Below are 22645 nucleotides of genomic sequence, written 5' to 3'. Positions count from 1 at the left end.
TTACTTTGTTTTTGTCTTGCTTAGTTTTATTTACTACTTTGTTTGCTGCACTAAATCAAAATACAAAAAAAATTAGTTGCTAGTTTTACTTTACTTGTTATCTTGTTTACTATATCAAAAACACAAAAAAAATTAGTTTACTTGCATTTACTTTACTTATTTCATCATGTTTCCTTTTAATTTTACCACAAAAGACATACCGGTAGGACGTGGGTCTATAGTTGGGAGAAATAATATAGAAGAATTTTTCAATCATGTTAGTACTATTGAAAATTTTGAAGATAGACACTTGGTAGACCTTGCGCCTACTTATGAAATTGCTGCTGCACATTTAGTTCGCTTGTTGGAAACTAAATTTGTTAATCTTAATCCTATAATCCAACACATGTTCTTCACACTTGGCGATATGGAAGAAGGGGAAAAGAAAGATTTTGTATTAGAAACCCTTCTTAGAGAATTTGGTGGTTTAGCAAGAGAAGCTAGAAAGGTGTTTGCTAAATTCAATATGCTTGGTTCTCCTACTAATTTTGTTAGTCTCCTTGAAAAGATGGATATGGATAGAATAAGATTCACTAATAATATTGATGATAGAGGGGAGATCAAAGCACCAATACCATGTAAGCTCCTGGCTATGAATGATGCACTAGAAAATAACTATGCTTGGCTAGTTCCTGAAAATTTGTTTGATGAGAATAGCACGCCTAAGACTAATGAAAAGGGAGATGCTGAAACTTATGTATCCAATATACTATGCCTAGTTGAGAAAACCCCACACCCCGCTGTAGAAGTACCACCCTTCGATAATACTTGATACACACTTTCTGCGCCTAGCTGAAAGGCGTTAAAGAAAAGCGCTTATGGGAGACAACCCATGTTTTTACCTACAGTACTTTGTTTTTATTTTGTGTCTTGGAAGTTGTTTACTACTGTAGCAACCTCTCCTTATCTTAGTTTTGTGTTTTGTTGTGCCAAGTTAAGCCGTTGATAGAAAAGTAAGTACTAGATTTGGATTACTGCACAGTTCCAGATTTCTTTGCTGTCACGAATCTGGGTCCACCTCCCTGTAGGTAACTCAGAAAATTAAGCCAATTTACGTGCATGATCCTCAGATATGTACGCAACTTTCATTCAATTTGAGCATTTTCATTTGAGCAAGTCTGGTGCCATTTTAAAATTCGTCAATACGAACTGTTCTGTTTTGACAGATTCTGCCTTTTATTTCGCATTGCCTCTTTCGCTATGTTGGATGAATTTCTTTGATCCACTAATGTCCAGTAGCATTATGCAATGTCCAGAAGTGTTAAGAATGATTGTGTCACCTCTGAATATGTCAATTTATATTGTGCACTAACCCTCTAATGAGTTGTTTCGAGTTTGGTGTGGAGGAAGTTTTCAAGGATCAAGAGAGGAGTATGATGCAACATGATCAAGGAGAGTGAAAGCTCTAAGCTTGGGGATGCACCCGGTGGTTCACCCCTGCATATATCAAGAAGACTCAAGCGTCTAAGCTTGGGGATGCCCAAGGCATCCCCTTCTTCATCGACAACATTATCAGGTTCCTCCCCTGAAACTATATTTTTATTCCATCACATCTTATGTGCTTTTTCTTCGAGCGTCGGTTTATTTTTTGTTTTGTTTGAATAAAATGGATCCTAGCATTCACTTTATGGGAGAGAGACACGCTCCGCTGTAGCATATGGACAAGTATGTCCTTGGTTTCTACTCATAGTATTCATGGCGAAGTTTCTCCTTCGTTAAATTGTTATATGGTTGGAATTGGAAAATGATACATGTAGTAATTACTATAAATGTCTTGGGTAATGTGATACTTGGCAATTGTTGTGCTCATGATTAAGCTCTTGCATCATATGCTTTGCACCCATTAATGAAGAAATACATAGAGCATGCTAAAATTTGGTTTGCATATTTGGTTTCTCTAAGGTCTAGATAATTTCTAGTATTGAGTTTGAACAACAAGGAAGACGGTGTAGAGTCTTATAATGTTTTCAATATGTCTTTTATGTGAGTTTTGCTGCACCGGTTCATCCTTGTGTTTGTTTCAAATAAGCCTTGCTAGCCTAAACCTTGTATCGAGAGGGAATACTTCTCATGCATCCAAAATACTTGAGCCAACCACTATGCCATTTGTGTCCATTATACCTACCTACTACATGGTATTTTCCGCCATTCCAAAGTAAATTGCTTGAGTGCTACCTTTAAACAATTCAAAATTTATCACCTCTGATTTGTGTCAATGTTTTATAGCTCATGAGGAAGTATGTGGTGTTTATCTTTCAATCTTGTTGGGCAACTTTCACCAATGGACTAGTGGCTTCATCCGCTTATCCAATAATTTTGCAAAAAGAGCTGGCAATGGGATTCCCAGTCCCAAATTAATTAACAAAAATAGACACTCCTCCATGGTATGTGATTGTTGGACGGCACCCGAAGGATTCGGTTAGCCATGGCTTGTGTAAGCAAAGGTTGGGAGGAGTGTCATCATAATAAAACTAAAATAAAAAGGCACTCCTTCATGGTATGAGATTGTTGGCAGGCACCCGAGGATTCGGTTAGCCATGGTTTGTGAAAGAAAGGTTGGAAGGAGTGCCACCCAAAATAAAATAAAATGGGAGCCGCTCTTTGAAGGTTTGTCTGGCAAGGGGGTTAGAGTACCCGCTACCATTCGTTGACAACAACATACACCTCTCAAAACTTTATTTTTATGCTCTCTTTATGTTTTCAAAATCAAAGCTCTAGCACAAATATAGCAATCGATGCTTTTCCTCTATGGAGGACCATTCTTTTACTTTCAATGTTGAGTCAGTTCACCTATTTCTCTCCACCTCAAGAAGCAAACACTTGTGTGAACTATGCATTGATTCCTACATACTTGCTTATTGCACTTATTATATTACTCTATGTTGACAATATCCATGAGATATACATGTTACAAGTTGAAAGCAACCGCTGAAACTTAATCTTCTTTTGTGTTGCTTCAATACCTTTACTTTGAATTATTGCTTTATGAGTTAACTCTTATGCAAGACTTATTGATGCTTGTCTTGAAGTGCTATTCATGAAAAGTCTTTGCTATATGATTCACTTGTTTACTCATGTCATATACATTGTTTTGATCGCTGCATTCACTACATATGCTTTACAAATAGTATGATCAAGATTATGATGGCATGTCACTCCAGAAATTATCTCGTGTTATCGTTTTACCTGCTCGGGACGAGCGTAACTAAGCTTGGGGATGCTGATACGTCTCCGACGTATCGATAATTTCTTATGTTCCATGCCACATTATTGATGTTATCTACATGTTTTATGCACACTTTATGTCATATTCGTGCATTTTCTGGAACTAACCTATTAACAAGATGCCGAAGTGCCAGTTGCTGTTTTCTGCTGTTTTTGGTTTCAGAAATCCTAGTAAGGAAATATTCTCGGAATTGGACGAAATCAAAGCCCAGGGGCCTATTTTCTCACGAAGCTTCCGTAAGTCCGAAGGAGAGACGAAGAGGGGCCACGGAGGGGCCACACCCTAGGGCGGCGCGGCCCCCTTGGCCGCGCGGCCCGTGGTGTGGGGCCCCGTGCCGCCTCTTGACCTGCCCTTTTCGCCTATAAAAAGTCTCCGTGACGAAAACCCCGCATCGAGAACCACGATACGGAAAACCTTCCAGAGACGCCGCCGCCGCCGATCCCATCTCGGGGATCCAGAGATCGCCTCCGGCACCCTGCCGGAGAGGGGAATCATCTCCCGGAGGACTCTACGCCGCCATGGTCGCCTCCGGTGTGATGTGTGAGTAGTCTACCCCTGGACTATGGGTCCATAGCAGTAGCTAGATGGTTGTCTTCTCCCCATTGTGCTATCATTGTCGGATCTTGTGAGCTGCCTAACATGATCAAGATCATCTATCTGTAATTCTATATGTTGCGTTTGTTGGGATCCGATGAATAGAGAATACTTGTTATGTTGATTATCAAAGCTATGCTTATGTGTTGTTTATGATCTTGCATGCTCTCCGTTATTAGTAGATGCTCTGGCCAAGTTGATGCTAGTAACTCCAAGAGGGAGTATTTATGCTCGATAGTGGGTTCATGCCTCTGTGAATCTGGAGGAGTGACAAGAACCACTAAGGTTATGGATGTGCTGTTGCCACTAGGGATAAAACATTAGTGCTATATTCAAGGATGTAGTCACTAGTTACATTACGCACAATACTTAATGCAATTGTCTGTTGTTAGCAACTTAATACTGGAGGGGGTTCGGATGATAACCTGAAGGTGGACTTTTTAGGCATAGATGCAGTTGGATGACGGTCTATGTACTTTGTCGTAATGCCCAATTAAATCTCACTATACTCATCATGATATGTATGTGCATGGTCATGCTCTCTTTATTTGTCAATTGCCCAACTGTAATTTGTTCACCCAACATGCTGTTCGTCTTATGGGAGAGACACCTCTAGTGAACTGTGGACCCCGGTCCAATTCTCTTTACTGAAATACAATCTCTTGCAATCGTTTCTACCTGTTTTTCTCGCAAACAATCATCTTCCACACAATACGGTTAATCCTTTGTTACAGCAAGCCGGTGAGATTGACAACCTCACTGTTTCGTTGGGGCAAAGTACTTTGGTTGTGTTGTGCAGGTTCCACGTTGGCGCCGGAATCTCTGGTGTTGCGCCGCACTACATCCCGCCGCCATCAACCTTCAACGTGCTTCTTGGCTCCTCCTGGTTCGATAAACCTTGGTTTCTTTCTGAGGGAAAACTTGCTGCTGTGCGCATCATACCTTCCTCTTGGGGTTGCCCAACGAACGTGTGAAATACACGCCATCACCGGTGTAGGCGGTACAGGTACAATTTCCGGTACTGCGCTACTCTGATCAACGAGTATAGATTCATCAATCTCATCGAGTTCTACTTTTCTTCCAGTCACTTCTTTAGTGAGAAATTCTTTCTCAAGAAAGGTTCCGTTCTTAGCAACAAAGATTTTGCCTTCGGATCTGTGATAGAAAGTGTACCCTATAGTTTCCTTAGGGTATCCTATGAAGACGCATTTCTCCGCTTTGGGTTCTAGCTTGTCCGGTTGTAACTTCTTTACATAGGCTTCGCAACCCCAAACTTTCAGGAACGACAGCTTAGGTTTCTTATTAAACCATAATTCATACGGTGTCGTTTCTACGGATTTTGATGGTGCTCTATTTAAAGTGAATGCGGCTGTCTCTAATGCATAACTCCAAAATGATAACGGCAAATCAGTAAGAGACATCATACTACGAACCATATCTAAGAGAGTTCGATTACGACGTTCGGACACACCGTTTCGTTGAGGTGTTCCCGGCGGTGTCAATTGTGAAAGTATTCCGCATTTCTTTAAATGCATGCCAAACTCATAACTCAGATATTCACCTCCACGATCAGATCGTAGAAATTTGATCTTCTTGTTACGTTGATTTTCTACTTCACTTTGAAATTCCTTAAACTTCTCGAAAGTTTCGGATTTATGTTTCATGAAATAGATATACCCATATCTACTCAGATCATCTCGTGAAGGTTAGAACATAACGATAACCACCGCGCGATGCTACACTCATTGGTCCACATACATCGGTATGTATGATTTCCAATAAGTCTCAGAGCTCGCTCCATCATACCGTAAAATGGAGTCTTTGTCATTTTTCCCATTAGACATGCTTCGCATCTATCAAGTGACTCAAAGTCAAGTGATTCAAGTAATCCATCAAGATGGAGTTTCTTCATGCGTTTCACTCCAATATGACCAAGACGACAGTGCCACATATAAGTAGAATTATCATTTAGTTTAATTCGCTTAGCATCAATGTTATGTATATGCGTATCACTACTATCGAGATCTAACAGAAATAAGCCATTCTTTTGTGGTGCTCGACCATAAAAGATATTATTCATAAAAATAGAACAACCATTATTCTCAGACTTGAATGAATAACCGTCTTGCATTAAACAAGATCCAGATATAATGTTCATGCTCAACGCGGGTACAAAATAACAATTATTTAGGCTTAAAACTAATCCCGAAGGTAGATGTAGAGGAAGTGTGCCGACAGCGATCACATCGACTTTGGATCCATTTCCAACGCGCATCGTCACTTCATCTTTCAGTAGTCTTCGTTTATTCTTTAGTTCCTGTTTCGAGTTACGTATATGAGCAACCGAACCAGATCAAATACCTGTGTACTAGAACGAGAACCATGAGATAAACATCTATAACATGTATATCAGATATACCTTCTTTCTTCTTCTTGACAAGGCCGCTCTTCAGATCAGCCAGATACTTGGAGCAATTACGCTTCCAGTGTCCCTTCTCCTTGCGATAATAGCACTCAGCATCGTGCTTAGGGCCGTTCTTAGGTTTCATAGGAGGCGTGGCAGCTTTCTTGCCACCCTTCTTGAATTTTCCCTTAGACTTGCCTCTGTTTCTTGAAACTGGTGGTCTTGTTGACCATCAACACTTGGTGCTCTTTCTTGATCTCAATCTCAGCAGCTTTTAGCATGCCAAAGAGTTCAGGTAACTCCTTGTTCATGTTCTGCATATTGTAGTTCATCACAAAGTTCTTGTAACTTGGTGGCAGTGATTGAAGGACACGATTAATCCCCAGTCTGTTAGGAATCACTATTCCCAAGTCACTGAGTTTCTTCGCATGCCCGGTCATGGCGAGCATGTGCTCACTAACGGAGCTGCCTTCTTCCATCATACAGCTGAAGAAATGTTTCGATGCTTCATAGCATTCCACAGCCGCATGAGTCTCGAATATAGCTTTCAGCTTATTCATCAACTCATGAGGATCGTGGTGCTCAAAACGTTTTTGAAGATCGGATTCCGCATCGCACAGATGGCACACCGAACTTGAGAGTACCGAAGTTTTCCGAGTCGCGTAAACAGCTTTTACTTCATCGGATTCATCTTCTGCAGAGGGTCACCTAGCGGTGCATCAAGCACAAATTGCAGATTTCCGCCGTAGAGGAAGATCCTCACATGACGGAACCAATCGGTGAAGTTGCTACCGTTGCTCTTAAGTTTCTCTTTCTCTAGGAACTGATTAAAATTGATTGGGGACGCCATCTCTACAACATATATTTGCAATAGTTTAGACTAAGTTTATGACAAATTGAGTTCAAATTTTAATTCAACATAATTAAAAATCTAGGTGAACTCCCACTCAAAACAATATCCCTCGCATTGTCTTAGTGATCACACGAACCAAATCCACCGCACCTAAGCCCGATCATCACGAGAAAAGGTGTGACTTCAATGGCGAACACTCAAAGTGTTCATCATATCAACCATATGATTCATGCTCTACCTTTCGGTATCACGTGTTCCGAGACCATGTCTGTACATGCTAGGCTCGTCAAGGCCACCTTAGTATCCGCATGTGCAAACTGTCTTGCACCCGTTGTATGCACTTGTTGATTCTATCACACCCGATCATCACGAGATGCTTCGAAACGACAAGTCTTGGCAACGGTGCTACTAAGGATGAACACTTTATTATCTTGAGATTTTAGTGAGGGATCATCTTATAATGCTACCGTCGCGATCTAAGCAAAATAAGATGCATAAAAAGGATTAACATCACATGCAGTTCATATGTGATATGATATGGCCCTTTTGTCTTTGCGCCTTTGATCTTCATCTCCAAAGCACGGACATGATCTCCATCATCTTCGGGCATGATCTCCATCATCGTCGGCGTAGCGTCAAGGTCAATGGCGCCGTCTTCATGATTGTCCTCCATGTAGCAACTATTACAATTACTTTGAAATACTACTCAACATGAAATTTAAAGACAACCATAAGGCTCCTGCCGGTTGCCACAATACAATAATGATCATCTCATACATATTCATCATCACATTATGGCCATATCACATCACCAAACCCTGCAAAAACAAGTTAGACGTCTCTAATTTGGTTTGCATATTTTACGTGGTTTAGGGTTTTCGAGAGAGATCTAATCTACCTACGAACATGAACCACAACGTTGATACTAATGTTTTCAATAGAAGAGTAAATTGAATCTTTACTACAGTAGGAGAGACAGACATCCGCAAAGCCTCTTATGCAATACAAGTTGCATGTCGAACGAGGAACAAGTCTCATGAACGCGGTCATGTAAAGTTAGTCCGAGCCGCTTCATCCCACTATGCCATAAAGATGCAAAGTACTCAAACTAAAGATAACAAGAGCATCAACGCCCACAAACCATTGTGTTCTACTCATGCAACCATCTATGCATAGACACGGCTCTGATACCACTGTAGGATAACGTTGCATAGAAAACAAAAAATTTCCTACGGCGAACACGCAATCCAAGCCAAGATGCAATCTAGAAGACGGTAGCAACGAGGGGGTATCGAGTCTCACCCTTGAAGAGATTCCAAAGCCTACAAGATGAGGCTCTTGTTGCTGCGGTAGACGATCACTTGCCGCTTGCAAAAGCGCGTAGAAGATCTTGATCACGATCGGTTCCGGCGCCACGAACGGGCAGCACCTCCGTACTCGGTCACACGTTCGGTTGTTGATGAAGACGACGTCCACCTCCCGTTCCAGCGGGCAGCGGAAGTAGTAGCTCCTCTTGAATCCGACAGCACGACGGCGTGGTGTCGGTGGCGGTGAAGAAGTCCGGCGGAGCTTCGCTAAGCTACGCGGGAGATATGGAGGAGAGGGGGGCGGCTAGGGTTTGGGAGGGGGTGGCCGGCCACTTCAATGGGGCGGCCAGCTTGTGGTCTTGGGGTGGCCGGCCCCCTCCCTTGGCCCCTCATTATATAGGTGGATCCCCAAGTGTTGGTGTCCAAGTCTTCGAATAAGACCCGAACCAAAACCTTCCATAAGAGGGGAAACCTAGCCCAACTAGGACTCCCACCAAAAGGTGGGATTTCCACCTCCCATGTGGGGGGTGGCCGGCCCCCTATGGAGGAGTCCACTTGGGACTCCTCCCCATCGAGGGTTGGCCGGCCATGGAGGTGGAGTCCCATGTGGACTCCACCTTCCTTGGTGGTTTCTTCCGGACTTTTCTAGAACCTTCTAGAACCTTCCATAGAACCTTCCGCGACATTTTATTTCACATAAAATGACATCCTATATATGAATCTTATTCTCCGGACCATTCCGGAACTCCTCGTGATGTCCGGGATCTCATCCGGGACTCCGAACAAATATTCGAACTCCATTCCATATTCAAGTACTACCATTTCAACATCCAACTTTAAGTGTGTCACCCTACGGTTCGTGAACTATGCGGACATGGTTGAGTACTCACTCCGACCAATAACCAATAGCGGGATCTGGAGATCCATAATGGCTCCCACATATTCAACGATGACTTTAGTGATCGAATGAACCATTCACATACATTACCAATTCCCTTTGTCTCGCGATATTTTACTTGTCCGAGGTTTGATCTTCGGTATCACTCTATACCTTGTTCAACCTCGTCTCCTGACAAGTACTCTTTACTCGTACCGTGGTATGTGGTCTCTTATGAACTCATTCATATGCTTGCAAGACATTAGACGACATTCCACCGAGAGGGCCCAGAGTATATCTATCCGTCATCGGGATGGACAAATCCCACTGTTGATCCATATGCCTCAACTCATACTTTCCGGATACTTAATCCCACCTTTATAGCCACCCATTTACGCAGTGGTGTTTGGTGTAATCAAAGTACCTTTCCGGTATAAGTGATTTACATGATCTCATGGTCATAAGGACTAGGTAACTATGTATCAAAAGCTTATAGCAAATAACTTAATGACGAGATCTTATGCTACGCTTAATTGGGTGTGCCCATTACATCATTCATACAATGACATAACCTTGTTATTAATAACATCCAATGTTCATGATTATGAAACTAATCATCCATTAATCAACAAGCTAGTTTAAGAGGCATACTAGGGATTTCTTGTTTGTCTACATATCACACATGTACTAATGTTTCGGTTAATACAATTCTAGCATGATATATAAACATTTATCATAAACATAAAGATATAAATAATAACCACTTTATTATTGCCTCTAGGGCATATCTCCTTCAATTTCGTTACTAGGATTTCTGAAACCAAAAACAGCAGAAAACAGCAACTGGCACTTCGGCATCTTGTTAATAGGTTAGTTCCAGAAAATGCACGAATATGACATAAAGTGTGCATAAAACATGTAGATATTATCAATAATGTGGCATGGAACACAAGAAATTATCGATACGTCGGAGACGTATCAGCGGGCATGGTGATGTAGAGTCCTCCGGGTGATGATTCCCCTCTCCGGCAGGGTGCCGGAGGCGATCTCCTGAATCCCCCGAGATGGGATTGGCGGCGGCGGCGTCTCTGGAACTTTTCTCGTATCGTGGCTCTCGGTAATAGGGTTTTCGCGACGGAGAGAATATATAGGCGAAGGGGGAGAGTCGGGGGACGCTCGAGGGGCCCACCCCATAGGGCGGCGCGGCCAGGGGTGGGGCCGCGCCCCCCTATGGTGTGGCCGCCTCGACGCCCCTCTTCGTCTCCTCTTCGGACTTCTGGAGGCTCCGTGGAAAATAAGACCGTGGGCTTTTGTTTCGTCCAATTTCGAGAATACTTCCTGTGTAGGATTTCTGAAACCAAAAACAGCAGAAAACAGGAACTGGCGCTTCGGCATCTTGTTAATAGGTTAGTGCCGGAAAATGCATAAAAATGATATAAAGTGTATATAAAACATGTGAGTATTGTCATAAAACTAGCATGGAACATAAGAAATTATAGATACGTTTGAGACGTATCACGGCGCCCCGCGTGTGCCGCTCCTTCCTCGACCATCTCCTGCCAGTTGTGTGGCGAGGTGCTGCCAGGGGTAGGCCGGTGGTGCTACTGGCGGTGCATGGTGGTGCTGCAATAGTGCACGCTGCGGACAAGGTGGCACGGCAGTGCTACAAGCCGGGGCGGAAGGAGTTTTGCTAACAAGGTGGTACTCCTCTGATTCGTCAGGAGTTTTGCTGCCTTAGACTTGTGTTGTTGCTACCTGTGGATACCGATTTTGCTATCTGAGGTCTCCAGCATTGCTACCGGGAGAGGGAAAATTTTTGCTACCGGCGGAGGCCTACTTTGCTCCCCTAGGCGTAGGGCGTTGCTACTAGCGGCTTTTGGTTTTGCTATCTTGGGCGGATGGAGTTGCTGCAAGCCTACAACCTCAGACGGCGCTGTTGTCTGCTACAGGCGAGGTCTTCGTTGATGTCTTATAGGATTTGCAACATATGAATAAACAAATTTGCTACAATTTATTTGCGGTTTTGCTACATGTGCACAATATGTTTGCTAGGGGTATATGGCGAGATGTCCGGTGAGTTCTCCGGCAAGTTCCCCCTTGATGTCTCCGACGATATCTTTTTTCGCTACAATAGCATATTTTGTTTGCTACAAGCTTTCCGGCGAGGTCTCCGGCGAGTCTCCGGTGTGTGTCCGGCGAGCTCAGCCTTTTTTGTTTTATTTTTGTGGGTGAACCATTTTTTGCTACACTGAAGCAAGATCGAGATTTTTTGCTACCTGGCAGCAAAAAGGACACGTGTCAGCATGGGAACCCGGGGGCTGGGAAATCAAATCCCCCGGGGGACGTCTAGCACTATCCAAAAAAGAAAAGGAGAATCAAGTTTGTGAAACGGTTAGTTTGTCACAGTCAGAAGAAGGCCCACCCAACCATAATAAAAGAAAAAACTAGGAGCGGTCTTAAACCCTAAATCTTCAAAATGAAATTGAAATGCTTCAATTTGATAATGGTGCCAAGGAAATACCGATGAAAGAATTATTCATTGAATCATTCAGTTCTATCAATTTGCGAGTTCAATAAAAAAAAGGCGGGGATATACAAGGCCTTCCCCGCATTTGGCTTGACAAATTATTTTTTTAGGGTTGTATCTAAGGTTTTGCATTTAAGGATTTTGGCCTCATACTTGCATAAATTTCTTTTACATATGATTATGTGCAAAATTCGTATGGTAGCTAAGATAAAACATTGTTATTTTCTGATACTGTATAAAGAAACAAGAATTGGGAGAGGCCAACAAACCAAAACTCACTAAATTCCTAAAGAAGGTAATCAATGTACCTTTACCTCTACAAGGTGATTGAGGATTAGAGGAAAAGATTGAACATTTTAAAGTAAATGAAGATCATATTGAGTGTTCAAATTTTAGCACACGGAGCAATCAAGTTGCCAACCATTGTATTTTTGATCGACATTGGATGGCAATTGACACGCTGGGCCATTGCCACGTGGCAATTTCTAGATATGTATACGCTCCATAGAACGTCCCTCCATATATATCGGAGTCCAAACATTGCAATTACAAGTTAGATGTATACACACACACGCACAAGAGTTTGCCTAAAAAAGCAAGAACCTGTTTTACAGAATAGTATTTTAAGGTTTTTTTAATAAATAAAATGTCATTTGCATACTGAAGGCAATAATGCCTCCATAAGTGGCAAAAGAATGAGAAACTCGAATTAGATCATGGCATCTGAGAGCATGTCTAACATGCCCCTTATAACCCACCCACCCCGTAAAATTCCGGCGAGATACGGGGCAGGTGCGGTTTGGGCCGTCTAGCAGGCCCCGTATTCGGGCCGCCCCGTTTCGGCGGAATACGGGGCCCAGGAAATCGGACCCGCCGCCCCCTACTTATACTGGGCGCAGGTGCGAGTGAGGGGTTAACCCCTCACTCGCAACCCTAGCTCCGCCGTGCGCCGCCGCCTCCTCCATCCTGCTCCGGCGAGAAATTCCTCGCTCCCCCGCGCCGCATTCCACCCCATCACCGGCATGGACTCCCGCCGCCGCAGTACCGCCTCGCCGGTGAGCGGATCGAAGTGATCCCGCTCGCCGGACAACGTGGAGGATGCCTGGCGGCTTCAATGCAAAAGATCCGCCGCCGGGAGCCGCCGCGCGGCCTGCAAGTACGACGTCGGCGTGTTCGTCCCGTCGAAGCTCCGTGACTTCACGCGGGGCGGCCGCTGGTACCACGAGGACCCGCCGCTCAAAACGATGAGCGGCCCCAAGTTCGAGGCGTGGCGCGCCGAGTGGGAGCGCCAACGCCGGGTGGCCGAGGCATGGAGGGCGACCATCGGGAGCACCAGCGGCGGAGGTGCTCCGCTCGCCGGCGAGGAGGAGGAGGAAGACGAGGACCAGGACCCCGCCTTCTTGAAGGCGATTGAAGAGTCCCTCAAGGACGCCGACGAGAGGAAGAGGGCGGAGGAGGAAGATAGGGCGGCGGCCATCGCCGCCGTGAAGGAGGCGGAGGCGCGGGAGGCGGAGGCGGAGGCCGACGGGTTCATCATCGACCTCTCCGACTAGAAGTCGCGATCCATGATCGCGCATTTTGTATGTAGGTATGTCGATTCCTATGTATGATCGACAAACTATGAATGAACTAGTTTCCCGGGGTTTTAAATTTACAAATATACGGGGTCAAATACGGGGTCTACTAGACGGAGCGGTGTATCTACGAGCATTTTTTTTATACGGGGCGAAAAAGCGACGAAATACGGGGCAGAAAAATAAGGCGCCTGCTAGACATGCTCTGATAACATTTTTATTCTACATAGATCCGTTTTGCTGTTGAGGCCACACGACTTGATGTTGTCTCCAGAATCCGATTCATCTTAGTTTATCCGACGAGTCAAATTCCGGTGCATTCTGAACAAAGAGATGGCGTTGATTTTGATTTTATGTTTGGCAAAATTGATGAGTTCCTAACAGGTTTTGAGCTACCTTCTCTAGCCCAGAGAACTCTGCCGGCCAGAAAATTCCGGTGGTTATCTGAACTCTTTTGTTGGTTCTGAAAAAAAGAAATTCTTAAGTTGATTTAGGCATTTAGTTCTTGTGCACGGCAAATCGCACTATATGCACCACGCGTCACTCCAATGTGGCCCTATGTCATACTCACTGAGAACTCTACAAAACGGTGATCTGGCCGGCATCAATCGTGTGAAAGAAACAAAGAATCCAGCATCTGCATGCTGATCGTAGCTCATTCAGAGGTTCAGATGACAGGATGAGGCAGTAGCTCTCACGAGAGCCAAATGTGTGCTGCCACGAATCCGTCGATCCATTTCTGGTGTTTTCACCGGATCATTCACCTCGTCTCGCCAATCCACATCTCTGAATTCTCGAGGAATCCCTAGCTTTACTTACCTCTCGCGAAGAAGATTCACACGTACTGCAAATTAAAGATTCGCACGTGACAAACCTACTTCGAGCAGCAGCACTTATCTCCACAAGTCTCCAATTAGTATTCGTTCTAGGCTAATTTTTTTTCCTTTTTGTACAGTTTTTTTTTTCGGCAGCAGTCCTGGCCACAGCAAACAGGTTACAGTATGTGAATGATCTTTCATTATTTCCTTGAAGCTAAAGATAGGAATAATGATGCCAAAGGTCAAAAAGTGGGCAAAGAGATAACGATGAGCTTTATTCGTTTCCTGCTGCAACCTTGGATCGATGAGCTGCTGACAGCGGCGCGAGCAGAATGTTTTAGATGCTTTAAGCACCACGTAAATTGTAATCCGCGGCAATATAGCAAACTACTCGATCTGCGCTTTGCAGCCGCTATTTATACTCTCCCCGGCTCAAGACTGCGCCATCTTCTCCTCCATGGGATATAGCACAGCCATCTGAACTCTTTTTGTCTCCATTTTAAGATAGACACCATCTGAACTTGAACTCGGAGTCAGTGACCAGCATGAGTGATCGCAGGTATGGGTACTCGTACCCGCAAAACCAAGGTAACCGCAGTTTGCGCATAACTACAGTTTCCCACGCATGACAGAGACACGAAAGATACATGTCTCTGTGCTTTCCTTGCATTGCACTCCTTTTTTTCTGCTCATGTGTGGAATGGGAACACCCGTATACGCAGGGTACTACAACGGACCGCCGGTGATGGCGCCGCCGCAGTACGCCCCGCCACCGAGACGGCAGACGGGCTTCCTCGAAGGATGGTAACTATTAAAAGGAGCATCATCACATTTCACTCCTCTGCGCTCTATTCTTGTTATTTACATGCGTGCTGTTTTTATTAGCCTTGCCGCTCTGTGCTGCTGCTGCCTCGTCGACGAGTGCTGCTGCGACCCATCCATCATATTCGTGACCTGACCTCGCGCCAGATGGCGGCCGACGAGCGATCCGGCCTGAGCTATATGCCTATACATGTGTACTGTGTACATGAATGAGTGAGTATATGTGTGTTTGTCTTTCGTTGTTGTACGTTTTCAGCCTATGTATGCATCACAGTAGAGAAAAAGTCAAGCAACGGCAGTTGCGCACAGGGTCTCCAGGACGACGAAGAACTAGACAGATGCTCACCAGCCCATGGCCTGATCCGATAGTAGGTGGTGTTGTTGACTGCTTGCACTACACATCTACATATGCTGTGCACTATATAGCTAGTTGCGTAGTCTCTAATCTGCAATAATGAATACACAGGACGATAAGTCTGTATATGCTGTACTACAAATAAGACGATGCAGTGTCTGTCTACAAATAAGATGAGGCGAAAGAGAAGTTCATGTTGAAATATTGGGCCCATTTTTAGTGGCCCAAATTAGGTTTCAGTTTTTCCTATAAATCTCAAAGCCCACATAGTGGCAGCCTTGTGAGTTAGAGTCCAAGTTGGTGGCAGCTCACTAGGGAGTGGCAAGAGGTGGGAAGTTTAGTCCCACATGGAAAGTTGGGAGGAAGTTAGACCACCTTATTATAAGGTGGGTTGTTTCACCACTAGTAAGTGAGTGAGAATAGGAGTGCTACACGCGCTCGTCTCGTCTCGTCTCGACGCGCCGCGCTCGTGGTGAGTGGATTGAGCCTCGAGCCGAGACTTTCCTTACTTTTTGCAGCTCAGGAAAACGAACAGAGTCCTAGACGGACGCGTTTCCCGAGCCTACATAACCGCAGAAACACATCATATATACGAGTTAGGGTTTCCACCTCTCTCTGCTTGCGCCGCCATCGTAGCTTACTCCATCCCGCGCGCCGACGTGCATCGGCGAACGGGAGAGCAGGTCTCCGAAACCGCTCGTCCTTGCGATCCTGTACGGGAGAGGGCGAATTAGGTTTTTGGGAAGCGCTCTGCGCGACTGCTCAACCTCTTCATCACGGGTCGCCTTCCGTCCAAGTCGGGCGGTGCTGCCTACCGTCGTCTTCAACGCCGTCTACTTCGACCCGTCGTCCCCGTCGTCAACAACGTTGTCATCAACAACGTTACTGCCGCGACATCATCTGCTACACCTCCACCGCCACCTCCACCAGATCGGTACGTGCGACATATCTCGATCTGTTTAGCGATGGATGCTTTACCGTTTGCGCTGCTGCTACTCATGTTGATTAATGCATCTAGTATGTTTGAGTTTCACATGTTGCTAGTTGCTGCCATCATGTTTTATATTCTGGAATTAATCATGAAAATTGTGCCTAATTATTCAACAATCCAAAAACCTAATTGTAGGCAATTTCCTGAGTTAACTATGGCTGGTTTTTTCGATGCACTGAGGCCGGATAAGTTTACCGGTGTGCACTTTAAGAGGTGGCAGTATAAGGCCATGCTCTGGCTTACTCATCTGAAAGTGTTCGATGTTGCTAAGGGTTTACCTGAAGGAACTATATCTGACCAAGATCAGAACAAGTTCAAGGAAAACAATACTCTCTTCGTCGGATGCGTTCTAAGTATTCTTGCTGATCGTCTGTGTGATGTGTACATGCACATAACAGATGGTAAAGAGCTCTGGGATGCACTGAATGCTAAGTTCGGTGCAACCGATGCAGGCAGTGAACTGTACATCATGGAGAGCTTCCATGACATCAGGATGGTTAACAACCGTTCTGTAGTCGAACAAGCTCATGAGATACAGTGCATTGCGAAAGAGCTTGAACTCCTTAAGTGTGCCTTACCTGACAAGTTTGTGGCTGGATGCATCATCGCTAAGTTGCCCCCTTCATGGAGGAACTTTGCCACAACTCTCAAACACAAGAGACAGGAGATATCAGTTGAAAATCTGATAGCATCTCTTGATGTTGAGGAGAAAGCTCGGGCTAAGGATAATACTGAGAAAGGAGAGGGTCAGTCTAGCGCCAACATGGTGCAGAAGAAACCCTACAGCAAGAACAAAGGGAATAACAAGCCCTCCTTCAATAAGCCTATGAAGACTACAACCTTCAAGAAGAAGAAGATGATAAACAAAGCAGATCTGAGCTGCTTTACATGTGGAGAGACTGGCCACTTTTCTAAGGACTGTCCAGAGAGGGCAGACCGCAAGAAAAAGGCGAGGCAAGTCAACACGGTGACCGCTAGCAATGCTGATGGGTACGGTAATCTCTTTACTGTTCTTTCGGTATTTCAATCTCCATGTTGGTGGATTGATACAGGTGCTAATGTTCATGTGTGTGCTGACATATCCATGTTCACTTCTTACCAGGTCGCCCGGGATTCTTCCGTCTTGATGGGGAATGGGTCACATGCTTCTGTTCGTGGTGTTGGCACGGTAGATCTGAAGTTCACTTCGGGGAAGATCGTGCAGCTGAGGAACGTGCAGCATGTCCCTACTATGAACAAGAATCTCGTTAGCGGCTCCCTTCTATGCAGAGATGGGTTTAAGGTTGTTTTAGAGTCGAATAAAGTAGTTGTTTCCAAGTTTGGACAATTTATTGGTAAAGGCTATGAGTGCGGAGGCTTGTTCCGCTTTTCGCTTTCTGATTTCAGTAATAAGTCTGTGAACCATATATGTGGCAATGTTAGTGATGATACCAGTGTTTGGCATTCTCGTTTATGTCACATTAATTTTGGTTTAATGTCTCGGCTATCCAGTTTAAGTTTAATTCCGAATTTCACCATTGCCAAAGGTTCTAAGTGCCATAGTTGTGTGCAATCAAAGCAACCTCGGAAGCCTCACAAGGCGGCCGAGGAGAGAAACTTGGCACCTCTAGAACTCATACATTCTGATCTATGCGAGATGAATGGTGTGTTGACAAAAGGTGGAAAGAGATATTTCATGACATTGATTGATGATGCGACTAGATTTTGCTATGTTTATTTGTTGCGAACTAAAGATGAAGCTTTAGACTACTTTAAAATTTATAAGGCTGAAGTTGAAAATCAACTAGAGAGAAAGATCAAGCGTCTTAGGTCGGATCGTGATGGCGAATATTTTCCTAAAATCTTTGATGAATTCTGTGAGGAACATGGCATTATTCATGAGAGGACGCCTCCCTATTCACCCCAATCAAACGGGGTTGCCGAGAGGAAAAACCGCACGCTGACTGACTTGGTGAATTCCATGTTAGCTACTGCTAGTTTATCAAAGGCATGGTGGGGGGAGGTTTTGTTGACTTCATGTCATGTCCTGAATAGAGTTCCTAACAAGAATAAAGATAAAACCCCTTACGAGGAGTGGGCTGGGAGAAAACCATCACTTTCGTATTTGCGCACATGGGGATGTTTGGCGAAAGTCAATATTCCAATTACTAAGAAGCGCAAACTTGGACCAAAGACAGTGGATTGTATCTTTCTAGGTTATGCTCCTCGGAGTGTAGGATATAGATTTTTAGTAGTTCAATCCGAGGTACCTGATATGCATGTTGATACTATTATGGAATCTCGTGATGCAACATTTTTTGAGAATATGTTTCCTATGAAAGATATGCATAACATTGCTAGAATTTCTACTGAGATAATTCCTGAGTCCAGTACATCTAATGAGTATTTTGAACAATCACATGAGAATGTTACTGAGAAGGATGACAATGAAGCTCCTAAACGGAGCAAGAGACGAAGGATTGAAAAATCCTTTGGTGATGATTTCATTGTGTACCTTGTGGATGATACTCCCACGTCCATTGCAGAGGCATATGCATCTCCAGATGCAGATGACTGGAAAGAAGCTGTCCATAACGAGATGGACTCGATCCTTTCTAATGGAACTTGGGAGCTATCAGAACGACCCCATGGATGCAAGCCTGTGGGCTGCAAATGGGTGTTCAAGAAGAAGCTAAGACCTGATGGTACTATTGAAAAGTACAAGGCGCGGCTTGTAGCGAAAGGCTACACACAGAGAGAAGGCGAAGATTACTTGACACCTATTCAATTGCCGCTAGACTTACCACCATTCGAGTACTACTATCCATGGCTGCCTCCTATGGTCTTATCGTTCATCAAATGGACGTAAAGACAGCTTTCCTTAATGGAGAGTTGGAAGAGGAAATCTATATGGATCAGCCTGATGGGTTTGTAGTAAAAGGTGAAGAAAGAAAGGTGTGCAAGTTGCTGAAATCTTTATATGGCCTGAAACAAGCACCTAAGCAATGGCATGAGAAGTTTGACAGAACTTTAACTTCTGTAGGCTTTGTTGTCAATGAGGCTGACAAGTGTGTTTACTATCGCTATGGTGGGGGCGAAGGTGTTATACTATGTTTGTATGTGGATGATATTCTGATCTTTGGTACAAACATGAGAGTAATATACGAGGTCAAGTCTTTCTTGTCAAAGAGTTTTGATATGAAAGATCTGGGAGAAGCTGATGTGATTCTGAACATCAAGCTGATTAAGAACGAGAGTGGGATTACTCTAACGCAATCCCATTATGTTGAGAAGATTTTGAGCCGGTTCGGCTATATTGATAGCAAGTCTTCTCCAACACCTTCTGATCCCAGTGTGACACTACGCAAGAACCGGAGGATTGCCATAGATCAATTGAGATATTCTCAGATCGTTGGCTCACTCATGTACTTAGCGAGCGCGACTAGACCCGACATCTCTTTTGCTGTTAGCAAGTTGAGTAGGTTCATGTCAAACCCGGGTACTGATCATTGGCATGCACTTGATAGGGTCATGCGCTACCTATGTGGTACAATGAGTTATGGGATTCACTATTCAGGGCACCCAGCTGTGCTTGAAGGATATAGTGATTCGAATTGGATCTCAGATGTAGCTGATCTGTATGCCACAAGTGGGTATGTATTTACCTTTGGAGGTGGCGCAGTATCATGGAGATCTTGCAAGCAAACCATATTGACGAGTGTCGTCGTGGTGAACAGACAGATGCCATGGGATGGCTTATGTTGGGGCCGAATGTGCGCTAGAGGATTCGGGGGAGGGTTTTCGATTAGATTGGACGAACTTCCGGATGCTTTCATCAAGAACACAACCAAAGGCCGCAATACAAGAAGAAACACACAAGGAAGAACTCTGCTCTAGATCTTTCTCTTTATTGATCTCCACAGGATAAAAGTTTTTGGATACAAGGTTTCTCTCCTATTGCGTATCGTACATGCCCGTGTAATGGGCTACCCCCTCTCCTTATATAAGGGAGAGGTGGCTTACAGAGCAAGGAACCCTAATGGCATCTTTGACTAGACAAACTACTTTTACAAAGTAACTTTAATCATAAACAGCGACGCCGGCTTCTTTAATCAGGGAGGCTGACGTCCTGCGGCTGCTTTTGGCGTCACCCTCCTCTTTGGTGTCAGGGCCTCGTTTAAAGCTACTTTGCTTAGCTCATCTTTGTCCTCTAGCTCTGAAGAGAATCTTTGACCAGTCTTGCCTACGTGTTACAGTGCAGCTTGTACCGCTACCCCGGTAGCTTCTTAGCCGGTTCCGGTATACCCCTCCTGGGATACCGGTATGTTTTACTATCGGAACATTATCATCCGGAATAATCTTTGAACCGGTACTTTGACGGCCCAAACCATCCGGTTTGGCATGCCTTTGGCATACCGGGGGTCATCCCCCCAACATTAGTCCCCGAAGCTGGTATAGTCCGGTGGATCCTATCCAACGGACCATGCCAGGTTCTATTTTCTCAAGGTACCGGTTTAAACCTTCCGGTTTCCATTTAGACTCATCCGGCTCCTTGCCGAACCCACTTAGCTGAACAACCATCATCGAACATCTCCGGCTTCTTTCTGCCAGTTCCTTGGTCTTTAATGCTTGTCTCGACGAAGTCCAGAATACCTCGAAACTTGTGCCTGTCAGAGACATGCGCACTGTACCTGGCGCGCCATCATCGGGCTTCAAATCCTTCGTCTCCCTCGCGCAGTTAATGTGGCGCACCGGATCCATGTGACCCTTCCGGAACTTGGGCCGCCGATTCCGGCTATGACGACAATGACTGTGTTGTGCTTGAGGTATTTACGTCACTTGCGTTATCTTGTGCTTTCTTTGTGGCGCCGGTTTCAGCTGACCGGTAACCCCCGGTGCTAGAGCACGTGACTCCCATCGATGCTGAAGTAGGAGATCCCCCGGCCTCCAGAGTGCGTAAGGCTCCGGCTTCCGATGCCGGCAGCAGCGATGCTCCGGCTGCCAAGTGCTGGAAGGTATCGAGTTCCGTTCCCTCAGGCCGGAAGGGGAAGAAACAGATGGCGGTCTCCTCCGGGTAAACCTCATCACCACAGCCTTCCGGTTTAGTGGTGCCATCGCATGTTTGTGTCTCGGGGCAACTGAAAGTTGCGCACTGGTGGTTCTTCCCTCATGACCCGGGGGCCAAAGCACTTTGGGCTTGGTGGTCCCTCGGACTTGATCACTTCGGACAGATACACCCCGTCTAGCCTGTGCCTCGCATCCCAGTCTGGCAGGCATCTTTCTCCGACACGCTCCCCCAATGGGTTCCGGTAAGCTCGTTCCATTCCGGAATCGGCTTCATCATACCGGTTTGGCACTGCGACATTACGCCTTGCGTACCTTGGCGGCCTTTCGTCACCGGCATACGCCGCTCTGGATGCGCGATAACTTTGCCCGGTCTTGCCTCTTCCGGCATCATTTTTTCCGGCATAGCCATTTTCGGCCTACCTCGCCCCTTGGCTTTTCCTACCGGCATCATGTTGCCCGGCGTGTTGCTTTCCGGCCAGAACCGGATCATACACAGTCATCTGCTATGCATTTGCATCTTTTTCTTTTCTTCTGTCCGGATGAGGGGACGAGGCCTGCCCGTGCGACTTGCTTTCGGCATCCCTTGCCGAACGCATGGATTGAGATGCCGCTTTGTTATTGCGTGCCATCTCTGCATTTGTGCCTCAATTGTATCAAGTAGCTCTTTTACCCTAGCCTGCTGTTTCATCCGAAGCTGGTGCGGGTCAGCGGTATCAGTCGATGGGCCGTACCAGGTTCACTCAAACTCCATACCAGATTAGTTACTCCGGTATCTATTTTTACCACTCCGAACATCGTCTGCGTTTTTCCAACGCAGGACCGCACCTACCCGGAACATTCATAACTTATCTGGTATCTTATGCCGGTTTTCACATGAAATCCGATGTATATACTCACAGTCCCCGAGTTTTGGGTTAAGCACGCAGTGCTTGGCACGAAACTTGTCAAAAAATCAGCATAGCCAGTCCCCGAGTTTCGGGTTAAGCACACAGTACTTGGCGCGAAACCTGCCAAGAAACCGGCATAGCCAGTCCCCGAGTTTCGGGTTAAGCACGCAGTACTTGGCGCGAAACTTGCCAATGGTTAGCTCTTGTTATCATCTCCTTCTTTTACCGACATCTTTTTACCATCTTGGCATGTTTGACATTTTGCCCTCTTGGGCTTGCCACATACCGGTGTATAGCCTTCTTGGCGTATACCGGATTGAAATTT

At 45.2% G+C, this 22645-nt stretch overlaps 1 long non-coding RNA gene across 2 annotated transcripts in view; it reads left to right on the top strand.

The window, feature by feature from the left end:
* The first annotated feature begins 14618 nt into the window (after positions 1-14618).
* The window catches only part of LOC127344015 (uncharacterized), a 46275-nt gene continuing 38248 nt past the window's right edge, over positions 14619-22645 (top strand). The window contains exons 1-4 of one of the 2 annotated variants that reach the window (XR_007877687.2): positions 14619-14807; positions 14942-15023; positions 15105-15409; positions 15508-15591. This is a non-coding gene — a long non-coding RNA (uncharacterized lncRNA). Of the gene's footprint in view, positions 14808-14941; positions 15024-15104; positions 15592-22645 lie in introns of both variants that reach the window. The other variant, XR_007877686.2, reaches the window with a different exon arrangement.

The sequence above is a fragment of the Lolium perenne genome, chromosome 3, assembly GCF_019359855.2.
Source record: "Lolium perenne isolate Kyuss_39 chromosome 3, Kyuss_2.0, whole genome shotgun sequence".
In the NCBI taxonomy this organism is placed as follows: domain Eukaryota; kingdom Viridiplantae; phylum Streptophyta; class Magnoliopsida; order Poales; family Poaceae; genus Lolium; species Lolium perenne.
The sequence above is the reverse complement of the archived record's forward strand: the minus strand, read 5'-3'. Positions and strand labels throughout refer to the sequence as shown.